Here is a 12,187-nt window from a genome sequence, read left to right as displayed (position 1 = left end):
AGGGGCTATGTTCAAAACCACAAAAACTAACTTTAATTAAATACGCTGCCCTGGGTGCCAAACTGTCATTATGAGAGTCCGATCTAGACAAAATGAAGTGTAGAAGAAAAAAAATATTTCAATGCATTGGCTGCATGACAGCTTACTTAATATCTAGATGGAAACAAAAAGGTTGTGAGGCATGGAAAAATAAATTACTTTTTAAATACATTACTTGAATGCCAGTCAAAATCAAGTATAAGAGAAACAAGCAGCATTCAACTCAAACCACTTCTCCTTGCACTGCAGTTCTAATTATAATTTATATTCAGCTTTATTAAAGTACCAAGTAACATGCTGAAAGTAGCAATCTCTGTGATGCCCCCACTTGTAAAAATGTTTCTTATCCAAAAAGGACTTGCTGCCTGACAACTATCTACTTGTTTCATGGGGAAAACTTGATCAAAGTAAAAAATGAAAAACAAACAAGAAACAAGCTCAAGATACATTGCTTAAAGGATTACTGTACAAGTTATGGACCACACATAATAGATTGGCATTCTGTTTAGTTTACGGGTAAAGCCTGCAGAGATGACTGGAAGTCTCCAACAAGTGTAATGAGCTTCTTAAAATAACGTAATCCTGTCCTTTATTACAAATACTGTCATATGCATTTCAATACCCAAGGCTTATACATTATCTTGTTATGTAAGTATCCTCTGCATGGCAACAACTAAAAGGCTTTCAATGTTGGTAATTCTTTAACAGTATGCATATTAAAGCTTACTTGCATCTTATGATTTCAGACAAGCTTACCTGATGGTCATTAGAGCATTGCTACTTAAACACAGAGCAACAGACACTTTCTGATTAATAAGCATAAATCAACAGTACAAAAATATGACAGAAACCAGACCATTCTGCAAAATCATGGACAGATGAAAAGCCACTGTAGTACTTGTGACTACCTTGGATGTGGAGATACTTTGCACATTTACACTGCATAACTGCTCCTTGCCTTGCTTGGACACATCCAGAGTCACTACATGAGGGAGTGGGGTGTAACAAGTATGTCACAATTTGAAATGTCTCTGGCTGACTGTGATGGCCCTGACACATTTGTCATACCTCTCAACCTCAGAGCAAGAAATCTGGACAAAGCCATACATAGAAGTGGGACAAAGGCCCAAAAATAAGGACAATTTTTAAATATTGCTCTTATAAACTTAGAAAGATAATAGAATAGTAGGTCTTGCATTAGTATGAATTTTCTGAAGGGTACGAAATCTGAAACTCAAATGTCTGTCATTATTTTCTAACTTCAGTCCTTAATGATTTGCCTCTAATTTGCCAAAAAAACACAATTTTATGAAAAATGGACCAAAAATGTGATGCAAAAATATAAAATAGCCACACAATACAGCTGGGAACCTATCAAAGAAGGGACATTTTTTTAATATTAGTACTGCTAACTTGAGCAGCTGACAAAATAAAATAATCTACATGCATTTCTGAAATAAAAGTAATCTATAACTCTGATTACAGTAATTTCTTAATTGTAAACCCTCCATGTTTTCTTCCAGAATTGCTATTTTGCGGAGGGATTATTAGGAGAAGAGCAACATTTTGAGCCAAAATCGGGGGCAATTGAGAGGTTTGGCTATGCCTAATTCTATAAAGTAATTTATTTGCATGTACCTCTCAATATGTTAATGCAATAAATCTGGACAAGGCCAAATATATTGGGGGAACATATAAACAGTACTAAAAATTGCTCTTGTATAAATTGAGACAGTTGATAGAATAACAGATCTTACTTTAGCATGCATTTTACTGAAGGTTATGAAGTCCAAAACTCAGTCTCTGTCATTATTTAGTGACCTAATTCCTAAACGATTTGCCAGAAAACCACAAATTTTATGAGGAACAAACCAAAAATAAGGCAAAATCTATTCATTCTGTTAAAATCTGGACAGCTGGGAGGTATAGTTCAGCCGGGCTGTCTGAGTTTGCCACCCTTCCCCTCACAAAATCATGGATGAATGGAGCCTCCCCCCCGCAGCCATTCCAATGATCCATTACTTGGCTATTTCACCCCATTTACCATAAACACTAATGTACATATTGCTTTACTTCTGTGATGATTTGGACTTCATTTGCAAGTTGTATTTTGCATTTTACAGCACAAACACTAAGACATCTGCTAAACAAAGCAATGCAGTCTCACAATGAAAACAGACTTAGCATTAAAACTTCTCTGCCCTTGAAACTCACATTCATTGAAACAGCATTGAAACCCACATTCAAAGAAAATATGTTTTGTCAGTGGCAGATAAAGATTAACTTTGGGCTGTTTTCAAATCACAGGCCCCTTGCACATGAAACATACATGGGCTCTTTGATACACCTTCCCTGATTGTACTAAATTATATTCCTTGTACAATACAGTACAGTTGTTAGAGGGTGTTTTAAATTTATTGTTTTGAACATTTTTCCAGTAAACAATGAAACAAGATGACCTAAAGCAAAATCCCCTTGCTTTTTTCCCCCCAAAAAAAAAAAAAAAAAAAAAAAAAAAAAAAAAAAAAAAAAAAAAAAAAAAAAAAAAAAAAAAAAAAAAAAAAAAAAAAAAAAAAAAAAAAAAAAAAAAAAAAAAAAAAAAAAAAAAAAAAAAAAAAAAAAAAAAAAAAAAAAAAAAAAAAAAAAAAAAAAAAAAAAAAAAAAAAAAAAAAAAAAAAAAAAAAAAAAAAAAAAAAAAAAAAAAAAAAAAAAAAAAAAAAAAAAAAAAAAAAAAAAAAAAAAAAAAAAAAAAAAAAAAAAAAAAAAAAAAAAAAAAAAAAAAAAAAAAAAAAAAAAAAAAAAAAAAAAAAAAAAAAAAAAAAAAAAAAAAAAAAAAAAAAAAAAAAAAAAAAAAAAAAAAAAAAAAAAAAAAAAAAAAAAAAAAAAAAAAAAAAAAAAAAAAAAAAAAAAAAAAAAAAAAAAAAAAAAAAAAAAAAAAAAAAAAAAAAAAAAAAAAAAAAAAAAAAAAAAAAAAAAAAAAAAAAAAAAAAAAAAAAAAAAAAAAAAAAAAAAAAAAAAAAAAAAAAAAAAAAAAAAAAAAAAAAAAAAAAAAAAAAAAAAAAAAAAAAAAAAAAAAAAAAAAAAAAAAAAAAAAAAAAAAAAAACAAAAAAAATAGAAAAAGAAAAAAAAGAAAAAAAAAAAAAAGAAAAAATAAAAAAAGAAAAAAAAAAAAAAAAAAAAAAAAAAAAATAAAACAAAAAAAGAAAAAAAAGAAAAAAAAAAAAAAAAAAAAAAAAAAAAAAAAAAAAAAAAAAAAAAAAAAAAAAGAAAAAAAAAAAAAAAAAAAAAAAAACAAAAAAAAAAAAAAAAAAATAAAAAAAAAGAAAAAAAAACCCTGAAAAAAAAAAAAAAAAAAAAAAAAAAAGAAAGTTTGGCATACACTCCTTTCACCTGTTTTACTGTTTTTAGTGTGGTTTTGATAATAATTTGTTATGGCCTTTGATGAAATATTATTGCAAAAATGGAAATATTGAGTAGAAGGTACTTAATGCATCAGATGATGATTTCAGAAGGCAGACACGATCCTGTATAAATTTTACAAGATCATCTGTTTTTCACAGTCTCCAGTTGAAATTATTAATGTCTGCAGGATTACTGAAACTAAACTCTAAATATAATAAACAATCAAAGAGGTTAAATGGAACACTAAAATATAAATAAAAAAGGAGTGCTATACATTTAAGAATAGATGTATGCTTTTCTGGGGAAACAATCTGATCTTTGCAGGAGATGGGCATATGCCCAAGTTAAAACTGCAAAAAACCTTGATAAATAATCTGATGGATATATTTAAAAAAAAAAAAAAAAGTGCTATTAGCTGACAAATAAATTATTCTTGTATTATTCTACACATTAATTCTAGTAGTTTACCTAGTAAAAAATTAATTGGAAGCAATAATTTATTTGACTGATGTCATGTATACTATCCTTACTAAAACCCATTATATGCAAAATAATTTAGAATGTAGTGTCAAAAGCTATGCAGTATACTTGAGCGATATAAATTATGAAACTAGAGAAAGTATATTTGAGGGATGGTGTGAGAGCAAGATGTATTGATTATTATGAAACTAGAGAAAGTGTTGCTGTATATTTCAGGATAGTGTGAGAACAAGACATCTTAATATGGACTATGTATATAAATGCATCCAAGTTATACTCTAAAGGTGAACCTTAATGGGCTTACAAACATAAACGTTCATTATCTGATCACTGCTGCAGAAACCTTAATTATATAATTTGTATCCTGCTAAGGATATACCAGATAGACAATTTCCAATTCTTAAGGGCACTTTCCATTAATTAGCTCAAGCAGAGCTGAAGAAAAAATGTAGTTCAGCACGAAGCCCTTCAGAGCTTTCCTGCCACTGAGGAAGGGTACTTTTGTGGGCTTTCAAGGATTAATGGTCAGCTAACGCTCTTCCATTACTGGGCTGTTAAGTTCCTTTTAGAGGATGAAAAACGTCCACATTTTATTTTTAGAGAAGAAAGTAATCTTCTTCTGTGAAGTTGCTAATTTTAAGATAGGAAAAGGTGTTTTCATACACTGTCATGTGACATTTAAGTAACTTTTAAACAGAAGCGTTACTCTTCACTTTTGAGAAGAAATATTGTTAAAACTAACTTAAAACTGTTTTTTTTCCTTGCCAGAAGTTGTATTTTATTACTTTTGGAGGCTGGAATAAATGTTTATGTGCTTTGATCTGTGTTTTTTGCAGATAAACAACTTTTTTTAAAACTTACCTGTTTCACTGACTACTGGTGCAAGGCTTGCTCAGGATTCAGGAATCTGTTATGGCTGCACCATGGAACATCCTACTGAATCCTTTGCATCTGTTGGAGTACCTTTGGTGAAAAAGGGATAACAACTCTTCTTAGTTTTGGAAGAAGGAGCAAGGAATGGCTCTCTGTCTAGCCAGACTGGAATGCCTGTCCCTAGGGAGGCTTTGCTTGCATAAGGTAGGTCTACTTTTTTAGAAATTCAGTCAAAAAGAAGAAACAGCCATATGTTTTCACCTGTCTTATTTACTTTGGACACAAGTGATTTATTGGGTGAGCACATGGTTTTCTTCAGGCTGTTGACCCTTCCAGTTCAGGTGTTTCTTGTAAGAGAAAAAGGAATTCCTCATTGTCTGAGGATGCTCAGGACATTGAAAAGGAAAACAATTGTGAGGGGACAACTTTGGTTTTCTCTCTTCTGGTCTCTGATTCTAAGGACAGTGTCTGTTGTGAAAGTCCCTCGGAATAAGTTTCTTTTGGTGAAACCATATCCAGAATAAATCAATTGTTTTCATGGGAATATAATATCTTCCATTGTCATTAAGGCAAAAATTATGATTTATTACAACTGTAATTTCCTGAACGTACACCAGATCATCCTGTTCTGCCAGCCTTGGAGAATGTATTTATTACAGCCTGTAATGTGCCTGATAGCTAGTCTGTTGCACCTGAGAAAGTAAATACATTTTATAAAGTTCCTCGGTCTTATAAGGTTTTGTTTTCTAACTCCAAGTCTGACTCTGTAGTGATTTCTTTGTTATATCCTGCTAACTATCTGGTAAATGCTCCTCCCTCTGATAAAGATGGGAAAGCCTTTCAAAGATTTGGCCAAAAGAGTGCTGTCTTCTACTTCACTTACTTTTATAATGTTTAATTGTCAAGCTCACATGCTATAGTTCATGCTTTTTTTTCTGGAAAAATTTTAGGGTTTTTCTTGGTTTTTGGGAAAAAACCAAAAACCTTTTATATATGTCAACTTTAGGATAGAATGTTTGGTCCCATTAGTATGAATTTTCTGAAGGGTATGCAATCTGAAACTCAAATGTCTGTAATTATTTTCTAACTTCAGTCTTTAATGATTTGCCTCTAATTTGCCAAAAAAACACAATTTTATGAAAAATGGACCAAAAATGTGATGCAAAAATATAAAATAGCCACACAATACAGCTGGGAACCTATCAAAGAAGGGACATTTTTTTAATATTAGTACTGCTAACTTGAGCAGCTGACAAAATAAAATAATCTACATGCATTTCTGAAATAAAAGTAATCTATAACTCTGATTACAGTAATTTCTTAATTGTAAACCCTCCATGTTTTCTTCCAGAATTGCTATTTTGCGGAGGGATTATTAGGAGAAGAGCAACATTTTGAGCCAAAATCGGGGGCAATTGAGAGGTTTGGCTATGCCTAATTCTATAAAGTAATTTATTTGCATGTACCTCTCAATATGTTAATGCAATAAATCTGGACAAGGCCAAATATATTGGGGGAACATATAAACAGTACTAAAAATTGCTCTTGTATAAATTGAGACAGTTGATAGAATAACAGATCTTACTTTAGCATGCATTTTACTGAAGGTTATGAAGTCCAAAACTCAGTCTCTGTCATTATTTAGTGACCTAATTCCTAAACGATTTGCCAGAAAACCACAAATTTTATGAGGAACAAACCAAAAATAAGACGCAAAAATCTATTCATTCTGTTAAAATCTGGACAGCTGGGAGGTATAGTTCAGCCGGGGCTGTCTGAGTTTGCCACCCTTCCCCCTCACAAAATCATGGATGAATGGAGCCTCCCCCCCGCAGCCATTCCAATGATCCATTACTTGGCTATTTCACCCCATTTACCATAAACACTAATGTACATATTGCTTTACTTCTGTGATGATTTGGACTTCATTTGCAAGTTGTATTTTGCATTTTACAGCACAAACACTAAGACATCTGCTAAACAAAGCAATGCAGTCTCACAATGAAAACAGACTTAGCATTAAAACTTCTCTGCCCTTGAAACTCACATTCATTGAAACAGCATTGAAACCCACATTCAAAGAAAATATGTTTTGTCAGTGGCAGATAAAGATTAACTTTGGGCTGTTTTCAAATCACAGGCCCCTTGCACATGAAACATACATGGGCTCTTTGATACACCTTCCCTGATTGTACTAAATTATATTCCTTGTACAATACAGTACAGTTGTTAGAGGGTGTTTTAAATTTATTGTTTTGAACATTTTTCCAGTAAACAATGAAACAAAGCGCATGCACCAATAATGACAAAACTGCCCAGTTCAGAACATTTTTCCAGTAAACAATGAAGCAGAATACATGCACCAATAATGACAAAACTGCCAAGTTCAGAACATTTCCATCACAAAAGTCTACTCAAACTTCTATAGTCCACCATTATCAGTAAATATGCACAATCTCTGAAGAAGTAAATGTCATCTAAATAATTCCATATTAAAGAAATCTGTAACTAATGAAGAGGTTGCTGCTAGCAAACGCCTTTATATTTCATGGTTTCATCGAAAAATAAAGTGTCTGTTGCCCCTGAGGAATAAATTGCCTATATTACATTAAAAAAAATGATAAGCTAGTAATAGTGCAATAGGAAATGGATAGCAAACTGTTAACAGGTTCATAGTTAGTATCTTCGCCAAAGAGTGCATTTTCAGTACGGCAGCATTCACCCCTTGTGGGAGTAGAACCCACAGCCTTCTGCATCAAAATCAAGTACGCAACCTGTTGTGGTATTAACAATGCAAGCAGACTCAGCATAAGCAGCACTAAACTTCTCTTCCCCTGCAGCTCTCAGCGCCTTGTAAAATCTACTCAATACTCAACTGCATCTCAACTTCGCAGCACAAGAAATCTGGAAAAAGCCAAAATTTATTGGGGGGGGGGGGGTCAAAAGCCCAAAAACCAGGGACACATTAAACATTGCTTGTGTAATCTTGGAAAGTTGCTTGAATAAAATGCTGTGTTATCACCATACATTTTACTGCCAAGGTCCTTGTGCAAAACAGTCAGAGCAACATACCACTACACCAAATCAGTTGCTTTGTGAAAGAGAGGAAGACTGAAACTTAAATGGCTATCATTTAGTGAATTCAGTTCTCACCATAGCTGTCAACCTCTTAGCACAAAACACCTGGACAAACCCAGTAATGAGGGAATACAGCCCTCAAACATATTCAGTGAACTTGATTCTTGCCATAGCTGTCAACCTTAGCACAAAAAACCTGGACGAAGCCAATAATGGGGGACTACAGTCCCAACAATAGGGACAAATTTCAAATATTCATCTTATAAACTTAGAAAATTGCTAGAATTAAAGGTTTTGTGTTACTATGTATTTTCTGAAGAATATGAAGTCTGAAATTCAAATACCTGTCAATTTTACTTATTTAACATTTGTTAACCAGGAAAGTCTGACGGAACAAAAACTATTTTCAGCAGAGGCCCAGGGAGAAATACTGCAGACACATGTCTTTGTAAAATGGCAGGACACCAGAGCAAACACACATAAACACAGGAAGAAGATGCAGAGTCCACACAGAAGGCACCCCAGCAAGAATCAAACCAGCAGCTGTGAGGCAACAATGCTACCACTGCACCATCAGATATTCAAGGAATGAAACATTCAGAAACCTGAAGTCTGAAATTCAAATGCCTGTCAATTTTATTTAACATTTGTTAACCAGGACAGTCTGACTTGGAACAAAAAACAATTTTCAGCAGAGGCCCAGGAAGAAATAATGCAGACACATGTCTTTGTAACATGGGAGGACACAAAAGCAAACACAGGGGGAAGATGCAGATCCTGCAAAGAAGGCACCCCAACCAAGAGTCAAACCTGAGAACCTGTAGTTGGGAGGCAACAATGCTACCACTGCACCATCAAATATCTAAGCATGCAACTATTTAGAAACCACAGATATTATGAGGAACAGAACAGATCAAATATGAGGCAAAAATCTGAAATTTTTTTACAAATGGTGGTGGGTAGGGAATTCAGGCCCTTACCACCTGCATACAAGGTACAGGGTTCAAGCCTGAGATATTCCCTACCACACCACCATGAGTTGGCTCTAACCACCAGTATATAGCAACTGGGCAACTGGGGCATTACACACACACACAATTTATTAGCTTTAACCCTAAGTCACACACACTGCTCACCTTGCCAACGAGCAACCCTAGATATCCGAACACTGGTCACCTTGCTGATGAGCAACCCTAGATATCCAAATCGTCCAAATCCCCGCTGGTATACATTAGCTGCTCACAATTGGTCCAGTGCACCTCGTTAGCTGCTACATGCATCTTGATTGGTCCAGCCTGCTGCTGCTGCAGTTTGGAGTGCCTCCATTCCATTATGTTACCACTGCACAGACTGCTGGGCATTTTGGGGCTGAGATGCCTTTCCCCCTATCTAGACTGCTGAGAAAGCAGTCTGAGAGTGTTCCCGTGTATCTAGAGTTTGCGTGCATGTGCAGAGTACTTCTGGGAATTATGTTTTTTGTGTTTCTTAGTTTTATTTTTATTTGTTTTCTAGGTGGGAGGGCTGCAGTCCTGCAGTCCTAGAGCACGAGCCGCCCCTGCTTAATGGGCTTACAAACATAAACGTTCATTATTTGATCACTGCTGCAGAAACCTTAATTATATAATTTGTATCCTGCTAAGGATATAACAGATAGGCAACATCCAATTCTTAAGGGCACTTTCCATTAATTAGCTCAAGCAGAGCTGAAGAAAAGGTGTAGTTCAGCGCCAAGCCCTTCAGAGCTTTCCTGCAGCTGAAGAAGGGTACTTTTGTGGGCTTTCAAGGATTAATGGTCAGCTAACGCTCTTCTATTACTGGGCTGTTAAGTTCCCTTTAGAGGATAAAAAACTTCCACATTTTATTTTTAGAGAAGAAAGTAATCTTCTTCTGTGAATTTGCTAATTTTAAGCTAGGAAAAGGTGTTTTCATATACTATCATGTGACATTAAGTAACTTTTAAACAGAAGCATTACTCTTCACTTTTGAGAAGAAATATTGTTAAAACTAACTTAAAACTGTTTTTTCTCCTTGCCAGAAGTTGTATTTTATTACTTTTGGAGGCTGGAATAAATGTTTATGTGCTTTGATCTGTGTTTTTTGCAGATAAACAACTTTTTTTAAAACTTACCTGTTTCACTGACTACTGGTGCAAGGCTTGCGCAGGATTCAGGAATCTGTTATGGCTGCACCATGGAACATCCTACTGAATCCTTTGCATCTGTTGGAGTGCCTTTGGTGAAAAAGGGAGAACAACTCTTCTCAGTTTTGGAAGAAGGAGCAAGGAATGGCTCTCTGTCTAGCCAGACTGGAATACCTGTCCCTAGGGAGGCTTTGCTTGCATAAGGTAGGTTTACTTTTTTAGAAATTTCAGTCAAAAAGAAGAAACAGCCATATGTTTTCACATGTCTTATTTACTTTGGAAACAAGTGATTTATTGGGTGAACACAGTGTTTTCTTCAGGCTGTTGACCCTTCCAGTTCAGGTGTTTCTTGTAAGAGAAAAAAGGAATTCCTCATTGTCTGAGGATGCTCAGGATATTGAAAAGGAAAACAATTGTGAGGGGACAACTTTGGTTTTATCTCTTCTGCTCTCTGATTATAAGGACAGTGTCTGTTCTGAAAGTCCCCTGGAATAATTTTCTTTTGGTGAAGCAACCACAAACGACCAGCAAAATATGATGGTAAACCCGGATAATGATAAATCCTTTATTTATCAAGACAACATATCTGAAAACAATCTGAAAATATGTCAAATTGTTTAACCAGACCGGTTTCGGCCTCACAGCCTTTTTCAATGGTAAACAAAAAAAATTTTTGAAAATGAACTGATACTAGTTCTATTTATAGTCCTCCCTGCTAGATCTCAAACTATTGGTATGGTCCAACCTAGTGGTTGGGATGTACAAATACATATATAAAACAAAATCATGAGTAACTCATAGAAAAAGAATAAAGAATATATAATAATGATGTTATATGAAGTTACTCCATAACACTATAAAAAAGTGTAAATGGAATATGCAAAATATTTATTATAATACTAATACTTCATAATTATATAAATACTCAAACATAAAGCATCAACTATAGCCTAACTATAAATTATGAGAGGACACTACTGGACAATTCAATTAAAAAATTACAGTAATTATATAATAAGATGAATTTATAATTACATCTCAGCGCTGAAATATAAATTGATCACCCTAGTCACTAAGATTACACAATTGCCAAGATTATGAATTACCAAACCAACATAGAGAATGTCAACATTAAGAGAAAGCAACATAAAATAATATGCTGCATATATCAATGTAAATAATTGTACCAAAAAACAGACAAATGACTCTGTTATAGATGGTCATTCAAGCCTGGCAGAAAAAGTGCCCCAAGGTTGGTAATCCAATATTGTTCTTTTTTATTCAAAAGTGCCAACCCTGCTGATGGCTACGATCCCCTACAATTTTGTCAATAACCATGAACTTAAATTGTGCATTGGAATGTTTGATGGTGTGTCTATACAAGGCATTAGTTTCTTTTTTATTTCAGATGTCACTCTTGTGTTCTGTCATATGTATTCAGAGGGATCTAGATGTTTGGCCCACATAAAATGATTGACACTGACATGTGGCTAAATATATAACCCATGTAGTGCTGCAATTAGCAAAAACCCTGGTCTGGTACACACGTTTAGTATTAGCACTAGAAAATTCCTTCAGTGTATAGACCTGGGAACATGAACTACAATGGCCACAAGGAAAAGTTCCTATACGTCTATCTCCTGTTAAGGTAGTTTGTTGATAGATAGCTCCTCCTCCTTCCTTGTGTTTGTAGTGGGAAAACAACCCCCCTAGAGTTTTACCCCTTCTAATAGACATATGACATGTGGTGCCTAATAATGTTCTTAATTCATCATGTGCCATCAATATATTCCAATTGGAATTCAAAATGTCCCTGACCAGCTGATAATTCCTGCCGTATGTAGTGACAAACCTTATTGTTGAATCCTGATCCTTGTTATCCAATTTCTTATATTGTAATAATGTTTGTCTATCCAGTGAATTACTCCATTCGCTGGCCAAAGAGATATCCCTAATTTTGTATTCCCTATGTTTAAACCTACAGCATAAGTCATTCCTAGCTATTTGGAAATCCTCCCCCGATGAGCATATGCATTTCATACGCATGAATTGTGATTTTGGTATGTTGCGGATGGTGCGGTAAGGGTGCATACTAGATGCATGTAACAAAGTGTTGTATTGTGGGTATTTATGAAAAACTTTCGTACTTAAGGTGTGGTCCTCATTACGGCATA

The sequence above is a fragment of the Protopterus annectens genome, chromosome 1.part0 (assembly GCF_019279795.1).
Source record: "Protopterus annectens isolate FY-2018-M chromosome 1.part0, PAN1.0, whole genome shotgun sequence".
Lineage (NCBI taxonomy): Eukaryota > Metazoa > Chordata > Ceratodontiformes > Protopteridae > Protopterus > Protopterus annectens.
The sequence above is the reverse complement of the archived record's forward strand: the minus strand, read 5'-3'. Positions refer to the sequence as shown.